This window comes from Cyprinodon tularosa, unplaced genomic scaffold, assembly GCF_016077235.1.
Source record: "Cyprinodon tularosa strain WSP-4 unplaced genomic scaffold, ASM1607723v1 ctg10, whole genome shotgun sequence".
In the NCBI taxonomy this organism is placed as follows: domain Eukaryota; kingdom Metazoa; phylum Chordata; class Actinopteri; order Cyprinodontiformes; family Cyprinodontidae; genus Cyprinodon; species Cyprinodon tularosa.
This window is the reverse complement of record NW_024037782.1, coordinates 3,048,648-3,065,377: the sequence shown is the minus strand read 5'-3', so window position 1 is coordinate 3,065,377 and position 16,730 is coordinate 3,048,648. Positions and strand designations below refer to the sequence as shown.

At 39.0% G+C, this 16,730-nt stretch overlaps 1 protein-coding gene across 1 annotated transcript in view; it reads right to left on the bottom strand.

Annotated features, from left to right (window-relative positions):
- Positions 1-14,137, bottom strand: part of cbfa2t2 (CBFA2/RUNX1 partner transcriptional co-repressor 2) — a 30,322-nt gene extending 16,185 nt beyond the window's left edge. Inside the window, exon 1 of the mRNA XM_038303207.1 lies at positions 13,686-14,137. The gene's annotated coding sequence lies outside the window, so the exon portion shown is untranslated. The remainder of the gene's footprint in view (positions 1-13,685) is intronic.
- Between the last annotated feature and the right edge of the window lie 2,593 nt (positions 14,138-16,730).

Below are 16,730 nucleotides of genomic sequence, written 5' to 3'. Positions count from 1 at the left end.
AACTACCCCCTATCATTTTTCTCAACGCTAAAGGGGCTACGCCACTATTTGCTGGGCTACGCACTGAGGGGGCCTCCTAGAGATGACAGTTTACTCTTTTTTTTTTCAGTTGATTTCGGGTAAAAAAGTACGCAACAAATGTTTCTTCTGTATTTTTAAACTTTGTCTCTTGCCCCACAGCAACATATTTCAGATTTTTTTGGGCCCACTCAATTTCAGGGTTAAAGGAAAAACTTGGCCCCAACTGCCCTTGATCTTTTTTTAAGTAAGCGGGACCTGCCCCTCTGGTGTAATTCTGAAATATTTGCTGATCCTGGAATCCACCACCAGTCTTGGCATTAGGTGTTTTGGATCTCTCCAACCCTTTTTGCAAAGAAGGTTTGATACCATAACTCTCTCGCTGTATTGCACACAAGACATTTTGACTGTAAACGAGATGGGAACCATTCTAACTTTTTTCGGAAAATGTTTCTGGAAATAGGTTTTTACCGGGCTGCAAGACGCTCCGCTATCCGCTTTCACGGGGTCCCATTGCGGTTGAGAGGAGTCAGCTTAGCTTTTAGACTAACCCCAAACCTCACACTGCACCACAGTGCATTCCCAAGTGGGTACAAACAGCACCATATGCTGGTCCTGCCACAGAAATGTATCCAAATTGGACCTGAAAGTGGCTCTGGGTGGTGTCAAGGATCTGGATCTGAGATGGCTCAGGTAGCTATTCTTCTGCAGCTTTATGGATTCCCTCGTATTTTTTTTGACAGTGCAGCATCCCTGAGTCTTCGGGCCAATACATTACTTTGTTTCTTAAAAAAAAACCCCCCTTCGAACCCAGAATAGCTCCTTTCTGCTTTACAGGAGCACGGGGCCAAGTGGATCATAGAGAGCAGAGCTTGACTTAAAAGTTTCTCCTGGTAAGAGGATTTTGGCGTTTTTCCCCTTTATTTTTCTCTTAGCAGGTCCTGACCAATGGTATTTTTTTTTTCTTCCTTTTTGGAAAAGTTCCTGCAACCATGACATCAATTTGTATCTCCAACGGGGTTAACCCGACGAGGGCCCAGTGATCTTTTTCAGTGAGCGGTTAGGCAAGATCATGGGCTTTACCTCCCTGTTAAATTCTCTTGATCCTCCTCCCACTTTGACTGAGTAGACCCAGGGCTTTTTAAAAAAAAACCCCCAGCTTTAAGGTTTGCTCGATGTTGGATGGAGGAGTTTTAGGTGACAAGGTTTTTTGAGATGTCAAGATGTCATCGACGTAGACGTCTTCTTCCCGCACCGTTTTCCTCTTTTTAATTGTGTGAATTGGGGGAGGCGGCGTTCCCCCCATGGCAACTTGTGCTATACAGCCAGCGGTTTTTCTCCGATATTGACTCTTTTATGGCAAAATCTCTTTTTCAGCATCCTCTCTGTCCGCCACAGAAAAACCCGGCAGATTAATCTTTCTCTTTAACCCCACAGAGTTGTACATTTTTTGGGATTTTTTGGATGTCCCAAGGGCAGCAAAAGACACCCCCGGAACCTCAGGAGGATTCTGATCGGATTTTAAAAAATCAGGATTTAATCAAATGTCATTCAAAAAACAGACCTCTGTACTTTGGCTGCTGTTCCACACTCCTCACCCGGGGTAGATATGGGAAAGTGGATTTAGGGCAATCAGATGACTTATATCCCCTGGCCCAGTCCAGCTTTTGCGTACTTCTTTGGACAGTTTCACTGCAGCTTCGATCAACCATTTTTGAACTTGTTAAACATGGCCAATCTCCACTCTGGTCCTTTTGCCAACTGTTTTTTTTTTTCCCTCCTGAGGGGGTGCTTCTACTGCTTTCTATTGTTGGGGAGAGAAGCCAAATCTTCTCCATGGATTTTGGCATGCCGTGTGGTTCAGGAGTGGGGTGGTCCCATTCACAATGTTAAGCCTTTTCACCTTTTTCCCTCTCTTTCTCCTCAGCCAAAAACATTTCCTTCCCTCCGGGTTGGCAATTCCCCCAGCGACATCCTCCACATTTTGGCACCCCAGGGTGCTCCCATGCTTACCCATTCCCACCCCTTCAGAAAATCTTTGCTGGGTAGTGGCTGCATTGGATTGGTGAAAAAGGGTGACTGGGAGACTGACAGGAAACTGAAGATTGAAGGCGGGGGGTTTCACTGTACTTAACTGCTGCAGTCCTATTGATCTTGCAAAATGTGTTTCTGATGTTTTGGGCAATTAAGGTAACTTTTTCAAATAGGTCCGGATGTGTGCCTCAATCGTCTTGCCAAGTGGTCCCCCTAAAAATAGGTCCCCCACAGAACGAAACTTTCTGAGGTACAAGTTGACCTTTTTTTGGCTAATCAGGGAGCTGTATCTCTTTAGGTCTTGTAAAGGGCTTTCAAGAGACATCTGGAAAAATACTCTGAAAATTTGTGGCAGGAAAAGTCTATGAAATTTGCAATTTTTCAAGCCCATAGCAGATCATTGATGTGATTTGAGGGTCCCTTTTGGTGTATTTACACGTATCTTTGGGATAGCGCTTCGTTTCAAAAGACACCCGCATCCCCCCAACCCCATGGACCACAAGGTTACATCTTTCACTTCTAATTTCAACTTACTTGCAGCTTTATGAGTAATGTAGTTCGTATCTGATGCCAGGTCAATGAGGGTTCCAATTCTTTGTCCATCATTGGCTGTGACATTAAGAATCATCAGGATAACTGGATACTCATTTAAGCCATTCTCCTCTAGAAGGCCTGTCTTAGTAACAGTGGAGTTGTGCACCCTTGACACAACATTGCAGAAGGCATCCTTACATTGCTTAGCCAGCTCAGGTGGGAGTTTTGAAAGAAACTCTTCTTGGGCTTCAGTATGTCTTTTGCCCTCTGCTTTCTCTGAACCAGATCTAGGTGTTCTTTGGGACTGTGGTCTAGCGAGTAAACAAAGAAGCAAGTGGTTTTTGTCTTTACACTCTGGGTTCTTGCACAGGTAGTCAGTTTTCTTACAGTAATCACCATTATGGATTTCAAGGCATCTCTTGCAGGCACCGAGCTGCTGTACTATATCCCTCTTCTCTGATGGCTTTAGATTGATTCTAAAGGTTCAGCAGAAATACAGTTTCTTCCTGTGCTTTGGATTACCACAAACAATGCAGCCTGATATGTCACTGCTGTGCTTGGTTGTCTTGGTTCTGGCACATTTTAAGAACTTGGATTTCTCTCTGATTGGTTCAACGAGATCTTTCAGTTGATCTAGTTGTTCATATATGGATTCTTGTGATCTAAGGAACACCATAAGCTTGTCAAAGTAATTCTGGTGACTAGTGTTGTCTTTCTCAGTTGCATTATAGGTTAGCCAGTCTTTCTTTAAAGTTTCTGGAAGCTTACTTTCTATGGATTTAGTCACCAGTGGATTCTTTATGGCATCTACATTTCCTAGCTCATTTAAGTCACTAAGAGCCTTCTCCAAAGTTTGGATGAGTTCTATTATTCGTCTAGGTTGACCATTTCTCACTGGTGGAATTGCTTGTAATTCTTCAATAATCTCTAGAGCAATGGTAGCTTTGTTCCCAAAACGATTGTCCAGAACTCTGAAGATCTCATCTGATGAATTGTATGATGACAGGCGTAAATCCTTAGCCACTTTCTCATCAATACTATCAAGCAATTGAAACTTCTTTACTTCTTTCGAGCCAGATGGTTCACCTTGCTTCTGGAGAGCCTCCCATTCTTTTCTCCATCTGTAATAGTCTCGTTTATTTCCACAAAACTTTGGTAAAGCTGTGGCTTTCAGTTTTATTGCAGCTGCTGGAGGTAGACTGTAGACTAAGGCTTTTTCCTCTCTTGTGTCCTTCTTACTTGCTGCTTCAATGAGGACAGCCTTTTGGGATATCAGCCTAGGGAGGCACACCTCTAGCTCCCTTACACGATAATTAAAATCCTTTTCCTCGGCAGGTGGGGCCCAACGGTTCCAATTTTGGTTTGCTTCCTTTGCTTTCTGGATCAATTTCTCCAAATGGGTGAGCATAAACTCGTATGCCTCCAGAGTTGTGTCTGGCCCGATGGATGAAACATTCTTACACTCATTCTCTGCAACTTGTAGAGCCAGGGACAGTTCCTTCTCTCCATATGTGGCCCACATTGTCTCTCGGATAAGGAGTTTAGCTTCTTTAAGCTTTTGTTCACATTCTTTCTCCGTCTTCTCTATGTCAGCTTTCTGAAGATTACTCAGCTCCTCAGCTGCAGTTGCTTTGCACTCAGCCATATAGGCAGCCTCCACATCCTCATTTGCCTCCATAACTTTGGAGCTCTCTAGTGTAAGCTTCTTGTAGTTCTCCTCCAATTCCTCTTTAGACATCTCCATGTAGGTCCTCATAATGTTGTTTGCAAAACGGGAGAAAAGTCTTTTAACTATTGTCCTCTCTGCTTTGAGGTCATCAAGGGATTTTAATTCAGCCATTTTCCTCCTTTGGAAGACAGCAGATTTCAGTCTCTGGTTGCAGAATGGAATCTCCTCTGGTTGGAGCGGTTTTTCACTGTTAAGTGTCTTATAATTTCATGGCTTCCTACACTTGAAAAGGAGGACTTGAAGACATCAGGAATTCACTCAGTCTTTTTATTTTCACCAATGAGTGAGAACCAATAAACAGAACAGAGCAGGTGAAAAACCTACAAAACATATACAAAATACTTTAACATACATTTTAGACATTTGGTTCAAAGTTAATAATTATCTTAATGACTATTTCCATTTTTAACCTTAAACATACATTTCTTTTATGATTTTAACCATAAATTCAAGTGTTAAATTATTAATTTCCATATCTGGTTGAATTGGAACCAAACAAAACCAAACATTTTAGAATTACATTTTTTTTCTTTTTCTTAGGACATAAGTTTTAACATTAGAATTCTTAAGTTACATTTAGTGGAACCAAACCGTAAAACTAGCATTGCAAACTTTTACTTCAATAAATTCTGCATTTAATTAAATGAAATAACTAACCTGAAACTACAGTTAAATTGCAATCAATTGAGCCCAGTTAATGGCTTACCGGTAGTCCTTTTAAGTCCTTTCCCATGAAATGCTGCTTTGGAGGCTGTGTTTGCCTTCCTCAGCTCTGTTGCAAAACCAGTAAAGCTGTTTGTGGATTCCTTATTACCTGAGTTGAGGGTGCTGCTGATTGGGCCAGATTTCTTTCACCTGCTGAGAAGTGCTGCAGAGTGGCACACTGAAATGTGTGTGTGTGTGTGTATGTGCACACACAAATGTCTGTTCATGCACCTCCATCTGAACTAATGAGCAGATCTGCGCAACAGCAGCTGTTATTGGAGGGATGGAAAAGCAAGAATACATCTTTGGTGATGGTTGTTGCTAGCCAGGTGTTCCATGTTTGCTGAGCTTCAGGTGACGCTCGTTTGCATTAAAATATTCAGCCAGCGTTAATTGCCTCTGCTTCCGCAGGTGATGACTCAAAATGAGGATACAATTGAGAAGAGAAAGCAATTACTGCTGCTGAACCACATTATATGGAAGCAATGATGTGCTGAAATCAAGAAAAAAAAAGAAGAAAAGGCAGCAAAATCTCTAACGTATCTTACACCACATGAGATGGTGCATAATTTGAATATGTGGGTAAACATAAATCATGCGTTATATACTGATTAAACACATGTGCTTGCTCTTGGTTTAACTCTAAACTCTAGAAAGCGGGCAGCTGTGAAGCGTTGGCCTGCCGTGCACTCTGCTATCTCTGTACTGTCATATAGATGAGGTGAGAGAATATACAACACATGCATGGTTACCGGTAGTTTATCACTGAGAATAGTATAAATAAATCAGAGGATGTGGATTGGAAGGATACTTTGTGGATCCAGTTCAATATCCACAAACACATACTGCAGTTGTAACAAAGATCAACTTTAAAATTGTTGTAGCATTACTCTAAAATCAGCTGAGTATATTTTGTATCAGCAGTTGAACTGAAATATTACGGATTTTTACTTCAGTAATTTGGCTAACTGAAAAAAAAAACATTAATCTAGACACTCAACTGGAAAAGCTCTTCAGCAGATAAAGTAAGGAAGCAAAACAACTACTAATGCATTACAGTTCTTTAGCTAAAGAGTTGTTTTTTCAATCTAAAATACTTAAGATTTACATTTTTGAGCAGGGAATATTTTTACTAAATGTAGGAAATTTTTGTTTAAATGTTAAGGTTTATTGCAGGTCTAAAACTTATTTTAGACATCAAGGTGTTGACATTCAGCAAAAATTAACAGTACAAATGCATCTCTAACTAAGAGGTGGAACTATACAATATAGTACAATATAAAAATAAATGGGGTTGAACTACATATAAAACCTGTGATTACATCATCAAAAAAAATTATGCTGCAGGGATTTTCTTTTTTGGGGGGGTTTGAATAGGTAGTGATGTGAAGATAAATAAAGAAATCATATGACTTTCATGGAAGAAAGCCATTAAGCTGTGTTTAAGAATCTACTTTAATGAATTGTCATATTCTCTAGAGTTTCAACTCCAAGTAAATGCTAAAATGCATAAGACATAACCATTTCGTCTTATATGACTCTTATACGACTGGGGGAAGATTGCATTTTACGCCTGTACTCGGTTACTGTTTCTGCATAGGGAACAAAATACGAATAAAAAATCAGATAAAATTATATTAAGAGTTTGTGATACTGCCTTTAATTACTTTTATTGCTTTTTATATAGGTTTTTGTTCACCATGTATAATTATTCCACTATAAAAAAATTTTTTTTAAAGCTGTTATATTTTTATGCACTGTATATAATGTATATATCCATGCAAAAGTTTCTTCCTTTGGAACGTTCTTCTTCTTTGACTATTTGAGCTGATGTACAGTAACAAGTACATTTCTACACTGTGAGATCAATGAAAAGATCAATCAATCAATTTTTACATTTTGTACTGGCTTGGAATGTGTTTAGATATGAACTTGTTTTTAGAAAAACCAAAGTCTATGACTAATTGAGGCAATGTTAAAAGCATCTAACTTTGTATTATATTAAGGACATTTCGAGACATTCCGAAAAATGGAGGAACTAACTTTTACATTGAGATTAGAGCAGGATGGTTTTTAACAGTGATGGACATGTTTCACTTTCTTATACACTAGATCTAAAACTAACCAAACAGAGGTGACAACCATTGTTGTTCCAATATTTGCATACAATTTACATATGGAAGCATCATGTATGTATATGTATGTGTGTTGTGTGTATATATATATATATATATATATATATATATATATATATATATATATATATATATATATATATATATATATATATATATATATATATATATATATATGCTGAACTATAGTAACATGTATCTTGTGTATATTAACACTGCGAACTGGATAGAGGCTTGTAAAACATTGTTTCATCATGTGAAAAGAATATACATTATATATGTATACATATATATTTCCTTTTCAAGTTGTTAAATACAGATTTGAGTAAAAGAAAATGCTTCTGCTCTTTACAGAGTAAAATTAGGCCAACTCAAAACTGATATTAGTTGGCTTAGGCTTTCTGAAACCTATAGTTCATCTGCAGTCTGCTACTTTATAGATATACCAAGTGGGGGGTTAAGTCTTATTAAGAGTGGGTGGTACACTTTTAGTTTGCAAAATATGACACTTAAGCTTTTCTGTAAAAGTCACCAAAAATCCAAGTTTTCTTACTTTAGAAAATAAGAAAGGTGTAATCACCAAATGTTAAGCTTAAAATAGGAAAGCAAGTACATAAGGATTTACAGGAGAGTGCTGGGAAAGCCCAATCTCCTCAGTTATTAAAATAAGTTTGTAGGACTATTACTAGCCGATCTTTGCCCCAAAGGGGAACAGTGTGACATCGCTCACTAATTTATTTGCTTCTCAAATGATAAAAAGCAACTTAAATTTCAATGTCATCTTAAAACCGGACAAGAAAACCCAAAATGGCTTCTCTATATTATCTAAAACCCACAATTTATTTGCTTAGAATAATGAATTTACTCTATGCTACATGCAAAATAACAAATGAATATGGTTTTCAATGTATGTGTAACCTGTTTATGTTAGAAAAGTGTATTTTCACCTGTTGACAACCCTTGGACCAGGCACTAACTGTGATGCAAAAGAAAAAAAAAATCAACTAAAAGCACAGATAATGCCAATTGATTTGAACATTAACCAGGCTTTCTTTCCTCCTCCTGTACCATATGGATCTAATCGGCCAAGAGCAAGCCAGCTGGGACCTCCAACAGTCACCTGTGAGGGAGGGGGGAGGCATAAGGGGCGGCTAGAGCCTTCTCCTTCAGGCCAAGGCAGCCCCAGCCAACCCATCCGCACATAAATACAAATCTCTTCCTTGCCGTCAACGGAGAAAAGCGAAAAAGGCGGCGGGGTGGGGGGTTGTTAGGGTGTTGGGTGGCACGAGGCAGCTGAATGCGAGCGAGTGGACTTAAAGGCTGCACCTGGTCTCCGTCCGTCCGCGCACACAGTCACAATACAGCGCACATCTGTTCCTCTATCCTACTCTCCCTCCTGACCTTCACCCATACACACACACACACACCCACAGCACAAAGATGGGGCAACACAATCACATCCATTTAAAATAATTCAACAGTGCATGCATGATCTAGCAAATGTCAATTGTTGGAACCTAGGAGATAAATAACAGGTTAAGTGCCTGCATGTTAAAACATCTTTAAAAAAAATGTGTCCTTAGTTACTTTACTGAGTTCAAGCTTCTTCTCCCCAGGGACTGCAAGGCTTTTCAGCTATTTAGAGTTCAGCAAAACTCACTTTATAGAATGATTTAAATGTCACTCTATAGAGATAGACACATTTTCCTTTTCACAGTTATTTACTTTACATTTCTCTTCAATTACGTTCCAAAATATGTATGTGTAATTTCATGAAAATTAAAAAAATGTTACTGCGCTATCATACCAAAACCTTTGATGACCTTAAGAGTGTTTAAGCCAAGCTCTGACGGCGATGGAGAAATTAGTCAATTTAAAGGCGCCAGAGCTAGTGAAGGGAGGATATGAACTGTGAGGTAAATATGGAGGATGGGAGGGAATAACAGGGAGAAAAAATACTGTTTTCATTTGGTTTCATCAGGAAGACAAGCCTGGCTGTCAGACTCAGAGCCAGGCTGTTTTTCTTGGCTCTCATTACCACCTTCCAGGCCTGTAGACTACATATTTGGATAAAACCCAATGTCAACACTGGGAGGAAGGCAAGCTATGGGGAGGTGGCAAGGTTACCAGTGAGAGGAAAGTAAAAAAAAAAAAGATGTATACAGTGACAGAAAGGGGAAGGATGGGCAATTCTGGAAGATAATAAACAGAGGTAAAAACCCCTCCAAAACCTGAAGCTGGCATATGTGTATTTGAAAAAGAAATATCCCTGAAATAAATTCCTCCCAAGTCCTTTGACAGAGTAATGGTGGGAGAAGCCCTTGCATAACCTCTTTCCTCAGTGAGATAATTACAAAAACATTGCTGTAATCCAGCATGCCACATAGGGTAAAAGAAAAAGACCGATGGATGGAAATGTACTTAGTGGCAAACTGAAAAAGAAAACGAAAGAGGGAACGGCAAGGCAGACAGACGCTGTCCATAAAACGGAGAATGAGCAATAAAAAGAGGTTTGGTGAAGTGATGCTGGAGGGAGTAGGAGGTTTGGCAGATGTTGGATGCACAGTGTCCACGTGGATGTGAAGTCATGTAGCTGGTTCTGGAATGACAGGATGGGATCTGGAGGTTCCACCACACTAAATCTGTACTTTGCTAACTTTCATTTGCAACACATAGACTAAACATTTAATATTTTATAACACAGAAAATTACTTTTCTTAAGAAATTATGGAAATATCTTACTCAAAAATATGCTTCAGTACAATAACTTTTAAATTAAGTTTCAGATGAAACATACCACAAAATATTGTATTGGGTTTAAGAGCCATATTATTAGTGGGTCCATTTTAACTATAAAGCTTTAAAACTTCAAACAAACAAAAATAATAATAAAAATAATAAACAAAAAACATGAATAACTTTACTTATAATATTTAACATTGGAACGATCAAAATCACCTCAATTTGTATCATTCTATTAACATTTTAATGAATGGAGAGACCAACAGAGCAACATTTTTTAGCAAGTTTATCTTAATTTTTTTATGTTAGAACATTTCTCTCATTAAAGACATTGTTTAATTGATAAAAAAAAATAAAAGATCCAGTTTCCATGATTAATATGTCAAATACGAGTGAAACTAAAAAGAATAAAAAAGCTGAAAATAGACTAAATTTAACAGTAGTTGGGTTATTCATCAAATGATATAGACTAATACGCCCTGTCTAATGCCAGTCTGAGACATGTACACACACTGATCACCAATGCAAACAACAAAGCTCTCAGACCTATTACAGTAGATCATCCCTCCATCTGGACAGCATTTGTTGTCTATGACTGGTTAGCACCTGATTAGTGAATTATCTTTTGTTCTAATGAAGAAGTGAAAAGAAAACAATAAGCTGAAACATTTAGGCCTGACAAAAAAAGGTTTGCCTTACTGACCCTTCTCTTCTGCACATTTGAGATGCATAAAAAAATAAACATATATTTAATAAGCTGATATACGTATTCATGTCTCTAGATGATTGGGGGTAAGTGTTACCTTTATCCTATAAACCCAGACAATAATTCTACACTGCAGCTTTTTCTCTAAGGCCATAGTAATACATAAGCGCACTGTTTAAGTCTGCAACAAAATCAATAAAACTAAGTGCAGAGGAAACAGAGCTAAAGATGGAGCTATCCTGTACTAAACCAGGTGTGACAGGGTTTAGGAGCCAAGTTGACTAACTTGGCAAAGGTCCAAGCAGATGTGATCACGACGTACCATATTGGAGACTTTTCAAATTTTCATTTGTGCAGGAAGAATGTTCTAAAAAGCAAATCTACATAACTGGACTTAAACAGAGAAACAATCCTGATTCAACACTCTATAGCTTTGGTGATGCAATGAATTAAAGCCAGGCAAAATAGCACAGTTGGTTCGGAGAGTACATCAACAAAGCTGTGGGAAGGCTCAGAGCCCAGCTGCATGGAAGAGCAGAGCTCAACAGCCTCTCAGAGAGACAGATAAGTAAAACAAAGAGGCCAGCTGTGCTTAGAACAATGCGAAGAAAAAGACGCCGAAAACAGTGGAGGATGAGTCTGTTTGTGTTGTATATGAGTTTAGGTGCAAATGCTTCATAATGTTGGAGGTTGCATGCAATTTCTTTGTTTATGTCACAAAAACACATCCATAGAAGCAAAGCACTAAAGCAAGAGAACACAGAATTTTAGGGAACACATACGTTTTATTTTTTAATGCTGTCCCAATTCACAGAAGGCAGTCAATGAAATTTAATCTTTTCATGTCCAGGCTTCCTCATGATGACATGGGTAGAAAGAACATTGGAGAATATTTAACTCTATTCATGGTAGCAATTCATTAAAAAAGACAACACAATATCTTCTCTGCCAAAGTACAGTTTTTTTTTTTTTTTTTATTTTGTTGTTCCAAGCATGGAACTTTGTATTATTGAAGTTGTGTTCCCCCAAAACAGTATCCTATTGCTAATAATTTTATACACCCTTCAAGAATAAAACTCTATTACAATATTCTGTTCATAGCAATGTAGTAATTCATAGAGTGTAGCCAATAGATTAAAAGAGAAACAGAGCTGTACCTGCCAAAATCCCATTATATTAGTTTTAACCTGATTCTTGACTGATTTGATCAATATAGGAATAATCTAAAGCCTGTCACAGCTCTTGTTAAAAAGTGATTTTAGAGCCTTTTAAGCTTTTTAAACCATACAAAACCAGCGAATAAAGGATATTGAAAGGAAAGTGAAAAAGATATTTAAAGAGGCTGCACCATCAGATGGAGGGCTGACTGTCTGAGATGCATTTCTGCATACTAACCAACACACATTTTTTTCAAAAAGGTTGACAGCTGATAAAACTATCTTTTAAATCACCTCTATGTGAGAAGTCTATGAAAAGAATACAGACTTTAACCCTGGATAAACTTTAAAATACACAACCGCTCACTGAGCCCTGGGGCAAGATATCACCGCCCTTGCCAATGGAACTAATAGAGCACTTCCTGCAGCAAACTCTACAAGCAGCTGCTGTGTTCTGTGTGAGTACATGATGAAACAGACTGGGGCTATATGATGAATTCTTTAGAGCAACCGGGCAGAGGCCATTGTGTTCTTATTCCCACTTTATTCCGTCAAATTTAGCGGAGAATCCCACAACTGGGGAACAGGTCAAAAAGATAAAACATACCAGAAAAAAGGTGAAGAAAGTTATATGACAAGTAACCTTGCAGTCTCAGCAGACACAATGTCTGCAGTACACCTGGTTCACACATGGAGAAACACTCACACTTTAACAAAAACATGTGCTTATCATGGGTTAGATAAGAAACTTCAAAGCAATGCAAATCAAAAACACAAGCTACAGCAGCCTGCATTAAGTTATGTTAGGTACAATAATGTTTCTGAATTAAAAAAACAAAACAACAAACTAACTGGAATGGTCTCTTTACAAACCCACATGTGACTTACCTAGATGCAGCACAGAGACTGTTGTCAAGATTATGATGAAGTCCAGAAAACCAGACAGGGGTTTCTGCTCTGAGGCTGTGCAGTCGACAGTTAGTCGCTCCTATCTCCCTGATGGCCTGGCCAAGCCTTAAGTGACACTGGCCAGGTCTCCTTTCTTTTCTCTCCCTGTTTCTTCTTCACAACATCCATGTCAGACCACACTCAGAAAACAGCAACATGACTTATTTTGCAGAAACCTGTACCTAGGCAACGCTGAGAAAACAGGGGTGTAACACTCCTTCTTTCTCCTAAAACACACTTATATCAAGCCTCCATCTTTAGACACAGCATGAAAGTTATACAGACTCTCATGCAGTATCCCTCCTCTTCCCATATGTCCGGTTTACCATACAACAGATGCACATGTCTTTTTTATACTTTCTTCTGCTTTGCTTGCCAAGTGGAAAAATTAATTGCTTTCTGGGTAGATGAGAGCTAAAGAATAGGCTGATCACAGATTTAGATTACATTAAATGTTTTTAAATGAAAATAAAATCAAGGATATAAAAGAAAGAAACAAAACAGGGAATATTTTTCTTCACGAATGCATGAAAATGCCGCTGTTTGTCCCTCTAAGAATTTGAATAGTTTTCTTGAAATCTTTCCAGATAAAATAGTGAAAATGTCGTACTGTTCCTCCTAATTTACAATCAAGTTCAGTGTAACAAATTAGCCTGAACTACAAAAAAAAAAAAGGAATTTTATTACATGGTTATTAATATGGACCATATGGAAGGAAAAGCTGTGCACAATTTCAGAAAGCCTCCCTCATACCTGAGTCGACAAGGATGAAGAGATAAAGAGGAGAGGATGATGTACCATCTGTACAGTACAGAGCAGCTTTAGGAATTAGGACTAAACACACAGACACACACACATGCACACAAAGTGAACTGTTTGCCAGAGAGTACACTCTCACTGATCCTGCTGAGACATATACTGACATTACAAATACACCTTTTAGCAACACCAAAGTAATCTTCAATATTTGCTCCTACCTCCACTCTAGTAGAGTCCGCTCTTCAGTTCTTGAAGAAAGTCAACTGCAGTGACACAGTTTTGCTTTCTGGTCCTCTGCTTTTTGTCCTCCTTTGTGACTCCACGCCTTCATATGTCAGGCATGTGTTTGCATTCCCACATATGTGAGCTCCAGCGCAGCGAAGGCCAAAGCCAGAGACACAGATGGCACCCAGATGGAGATGGATAGCTGAGCAGCCCAGAAGACAGCACTTAACAAATTCAAATAATATTGCCTACTTCCCTCTTCTCCTTGGGGTTTTCATAGGTCTAATGTGAAGCGTTCTATCACTGTCTATCTCTGTTACTCAGTCTGCTGGACCAAAGTCACTCTCTCTGATGGAGTCCCTGAATATGCCTCCTCTCTCAGCTGGCTCACTCAAGCTCTGAGCTTCCTACTCTCTCACTCTCTGCCTTTCAGCTCAGGCTCCTCCTCAGTTTTCCCACATGCTGTTCTCTTCTCTCTTTCATGGGTCGAGTGCTCAAGCTACGTCACAAACTGCCTCCCTCTGAGCCCCACCTCCCACTCTCCACATGGATTCTGGCCAATCCTCCAGTGCAGACCGGCCCCATTCAACTTGCATTCACCGGCAATGGACCCTACAATTAACATAACTAATTGCTTTGGCACATAAAGGCTAAACAACAGTCTGTGCCAAAAGAAGACAATCATAAGTGTGTGTGTGTGCATCTGCATCTGCGTTAAGGCAAGTCTTTCATAGTTTTGTTGCCTGCCAGCCTGCCCTCTACACTATTGAGAAAAGTACGGATCTCCCTTTAAAGAGTTTTTATGCCAGAAACGCCACCTCCTCTTCTTAAGATGAAGTTTGCTTTTGTCTATTTAATGCAGCCAGCTCCGCTTTGAATCGCCAGTCAATGAAAAGGGGAGACACTTGAGGAGTGTGAAAGCGTTATTCTGCTCAATATCCACTACTCTCTGTCTTTACTAAGTTAAACCTAAATTACCAACTGATTTATGTCTGGCCTTGTGCAAACAGACACATTGCAAATCAACAGAATGGTCCTTAGTAAAGAGCAAAGGATAGGCTGCTTATAATTCACTCCTTAGTCCCAACACCTAAGTTTCTACTAATATTCTACTTATAAACTGAGATACTGAGATTTGGGCATGTTTCACGGAGGTTCCAAGAAAGCTCAACTGCAAAATGTGGATAAAACCCTCTGGGTTGGTTTTCAGTCTATAGCTCAAGCAGAAAAGTTAAAATATATAGAAGTTTGTTCAAAGGTGAGGGTAGGATAGATGGATTAAGGTCTTATTAACAGTTATGCAGACACAGCATGAGTCTGCTGAGCAAAGGAAAGAGATGAGCTGATAAACTACCATCATTATCTATAGAGATGGATGGATGGATGGATGGATGGATGGATGGATGGATGGATGGATGGATGGATGGATGGACAAAGAGGCGGAAAATGTGTTTTTCAGATTTTCTAAGTGGAGAATGTGGGTAAGTTAAACTCAAATATCTACTCAGTTTATTGAGATCCCTCCCAATTAAAAAAATTGGGAGGCCGCTGACCTCGGCTGCTATGAGCCAACCGCTGGGTGTTCCATCCCTCTCCTAGGGAAGGGGCCTGATTCCCAGGATAACCAGTTTTAACCTACTGCTGGTTTGAAGTTCTGGATGGAAGTTAAACTTAAAACTTATGCAGATAATATCGAGATTCAAATGTTGGGCTTGAAGTAGACTTATTTGTTGTTCTGAGAATCTCTACTGACATTAAAAGTCCCACATTATGCAAAATACACTTTATAAACATTTTTAATATGTGTCCTGATGCCTGCATTTGAGGTTCACAAATATAAAAAAACAAACCTTTCACCTCTATATTTGATTTTCTCCACCTCTTAGCTAATGTGTGATCAAAATGGTCGGTTTTAAAATCAACCCCTTTATGATGTCATATGGCGAAATAAGCTATCCAGAGCAGTCTGTAGCAGACCATTGTTCAAGCTCCAGCCTCCATCTTATGTATTAAGGTGTGCTCAAAGGCTATCTTTACGAAGTCTTGACGGTTATCATGGTTTGGGACGTGGAAAGCCAAAACATCTCGTCCAGAGGAGGGCTTAGTAAGTAGATTTTTGGTAAAGGCTGTCTGCCTAATCGGAGAGGTATTTCCTGCACAAATGAAAAAAAAACATGATTATGTTTTCCATTTATATCAGGATAAATGATATTAACAAAGATCGTGTTTAGACTTTAAAAAGCCTCATGTTGCTATGGTGGAAACCAAAGTTACAATGAGGTTATTGAGTGACTACTGCTGAAGACACAATTTATATCTCCTCTGACCTCCATCGTTTTTGGGATGTAGTCTGGGTCCTTTAAAAGATGTAGTCCCCGAATTAGGACACACCCTTTGTCTGGTTCTCAGGGTCTTTCTTCTGCAGGTTTACAGGTGCTGGTCATAAAATTAGAATATCATGAAAAAGTAGATTGATTTCAGTAATTCCATTTAAAAAGTGAAACTTGTATATTATATTCATACATTACATACAAACTCATATATTTCAGATGTTTATTTTGTTTAATTTTGATGATTACAAATGACAACAAATGAAAATCTCAAATTCATCATATCAGAAAATTAGAATATTACTGAAGACCAATAAAAACAAAGGATTTATAGAAATGTTGGCCAACTGAAAAGTATGAACATGAAAAGTATGAGCATGTACAGCACTCAGTATTTAGTTGGGCCTCCTTTGGCCTGTATTACTGCAGCAATGCGGCGTGGCATGGAGTCGATCAGTCTGTGGCACTGCTCAGGTGTTATGATAGCCCAGGTTGCTCTAATAGTGGCTTTTAGCTCTTCTGAATTGTTGGGTCTGGTGTATTGCATCTTCTTCTTCACAATACCCCATAGATTTTCTATGGGGTTAAGGTCAGGAGAGTTTGCTGGCCAATTAAGAACAGGGATACCATGGTCCTTCAACCAGGTACTGGTAGCTTTGGCACTGTGTGCAGGTGCCAAGTCCTGTTGGAAAATGAAATCTGCATCTC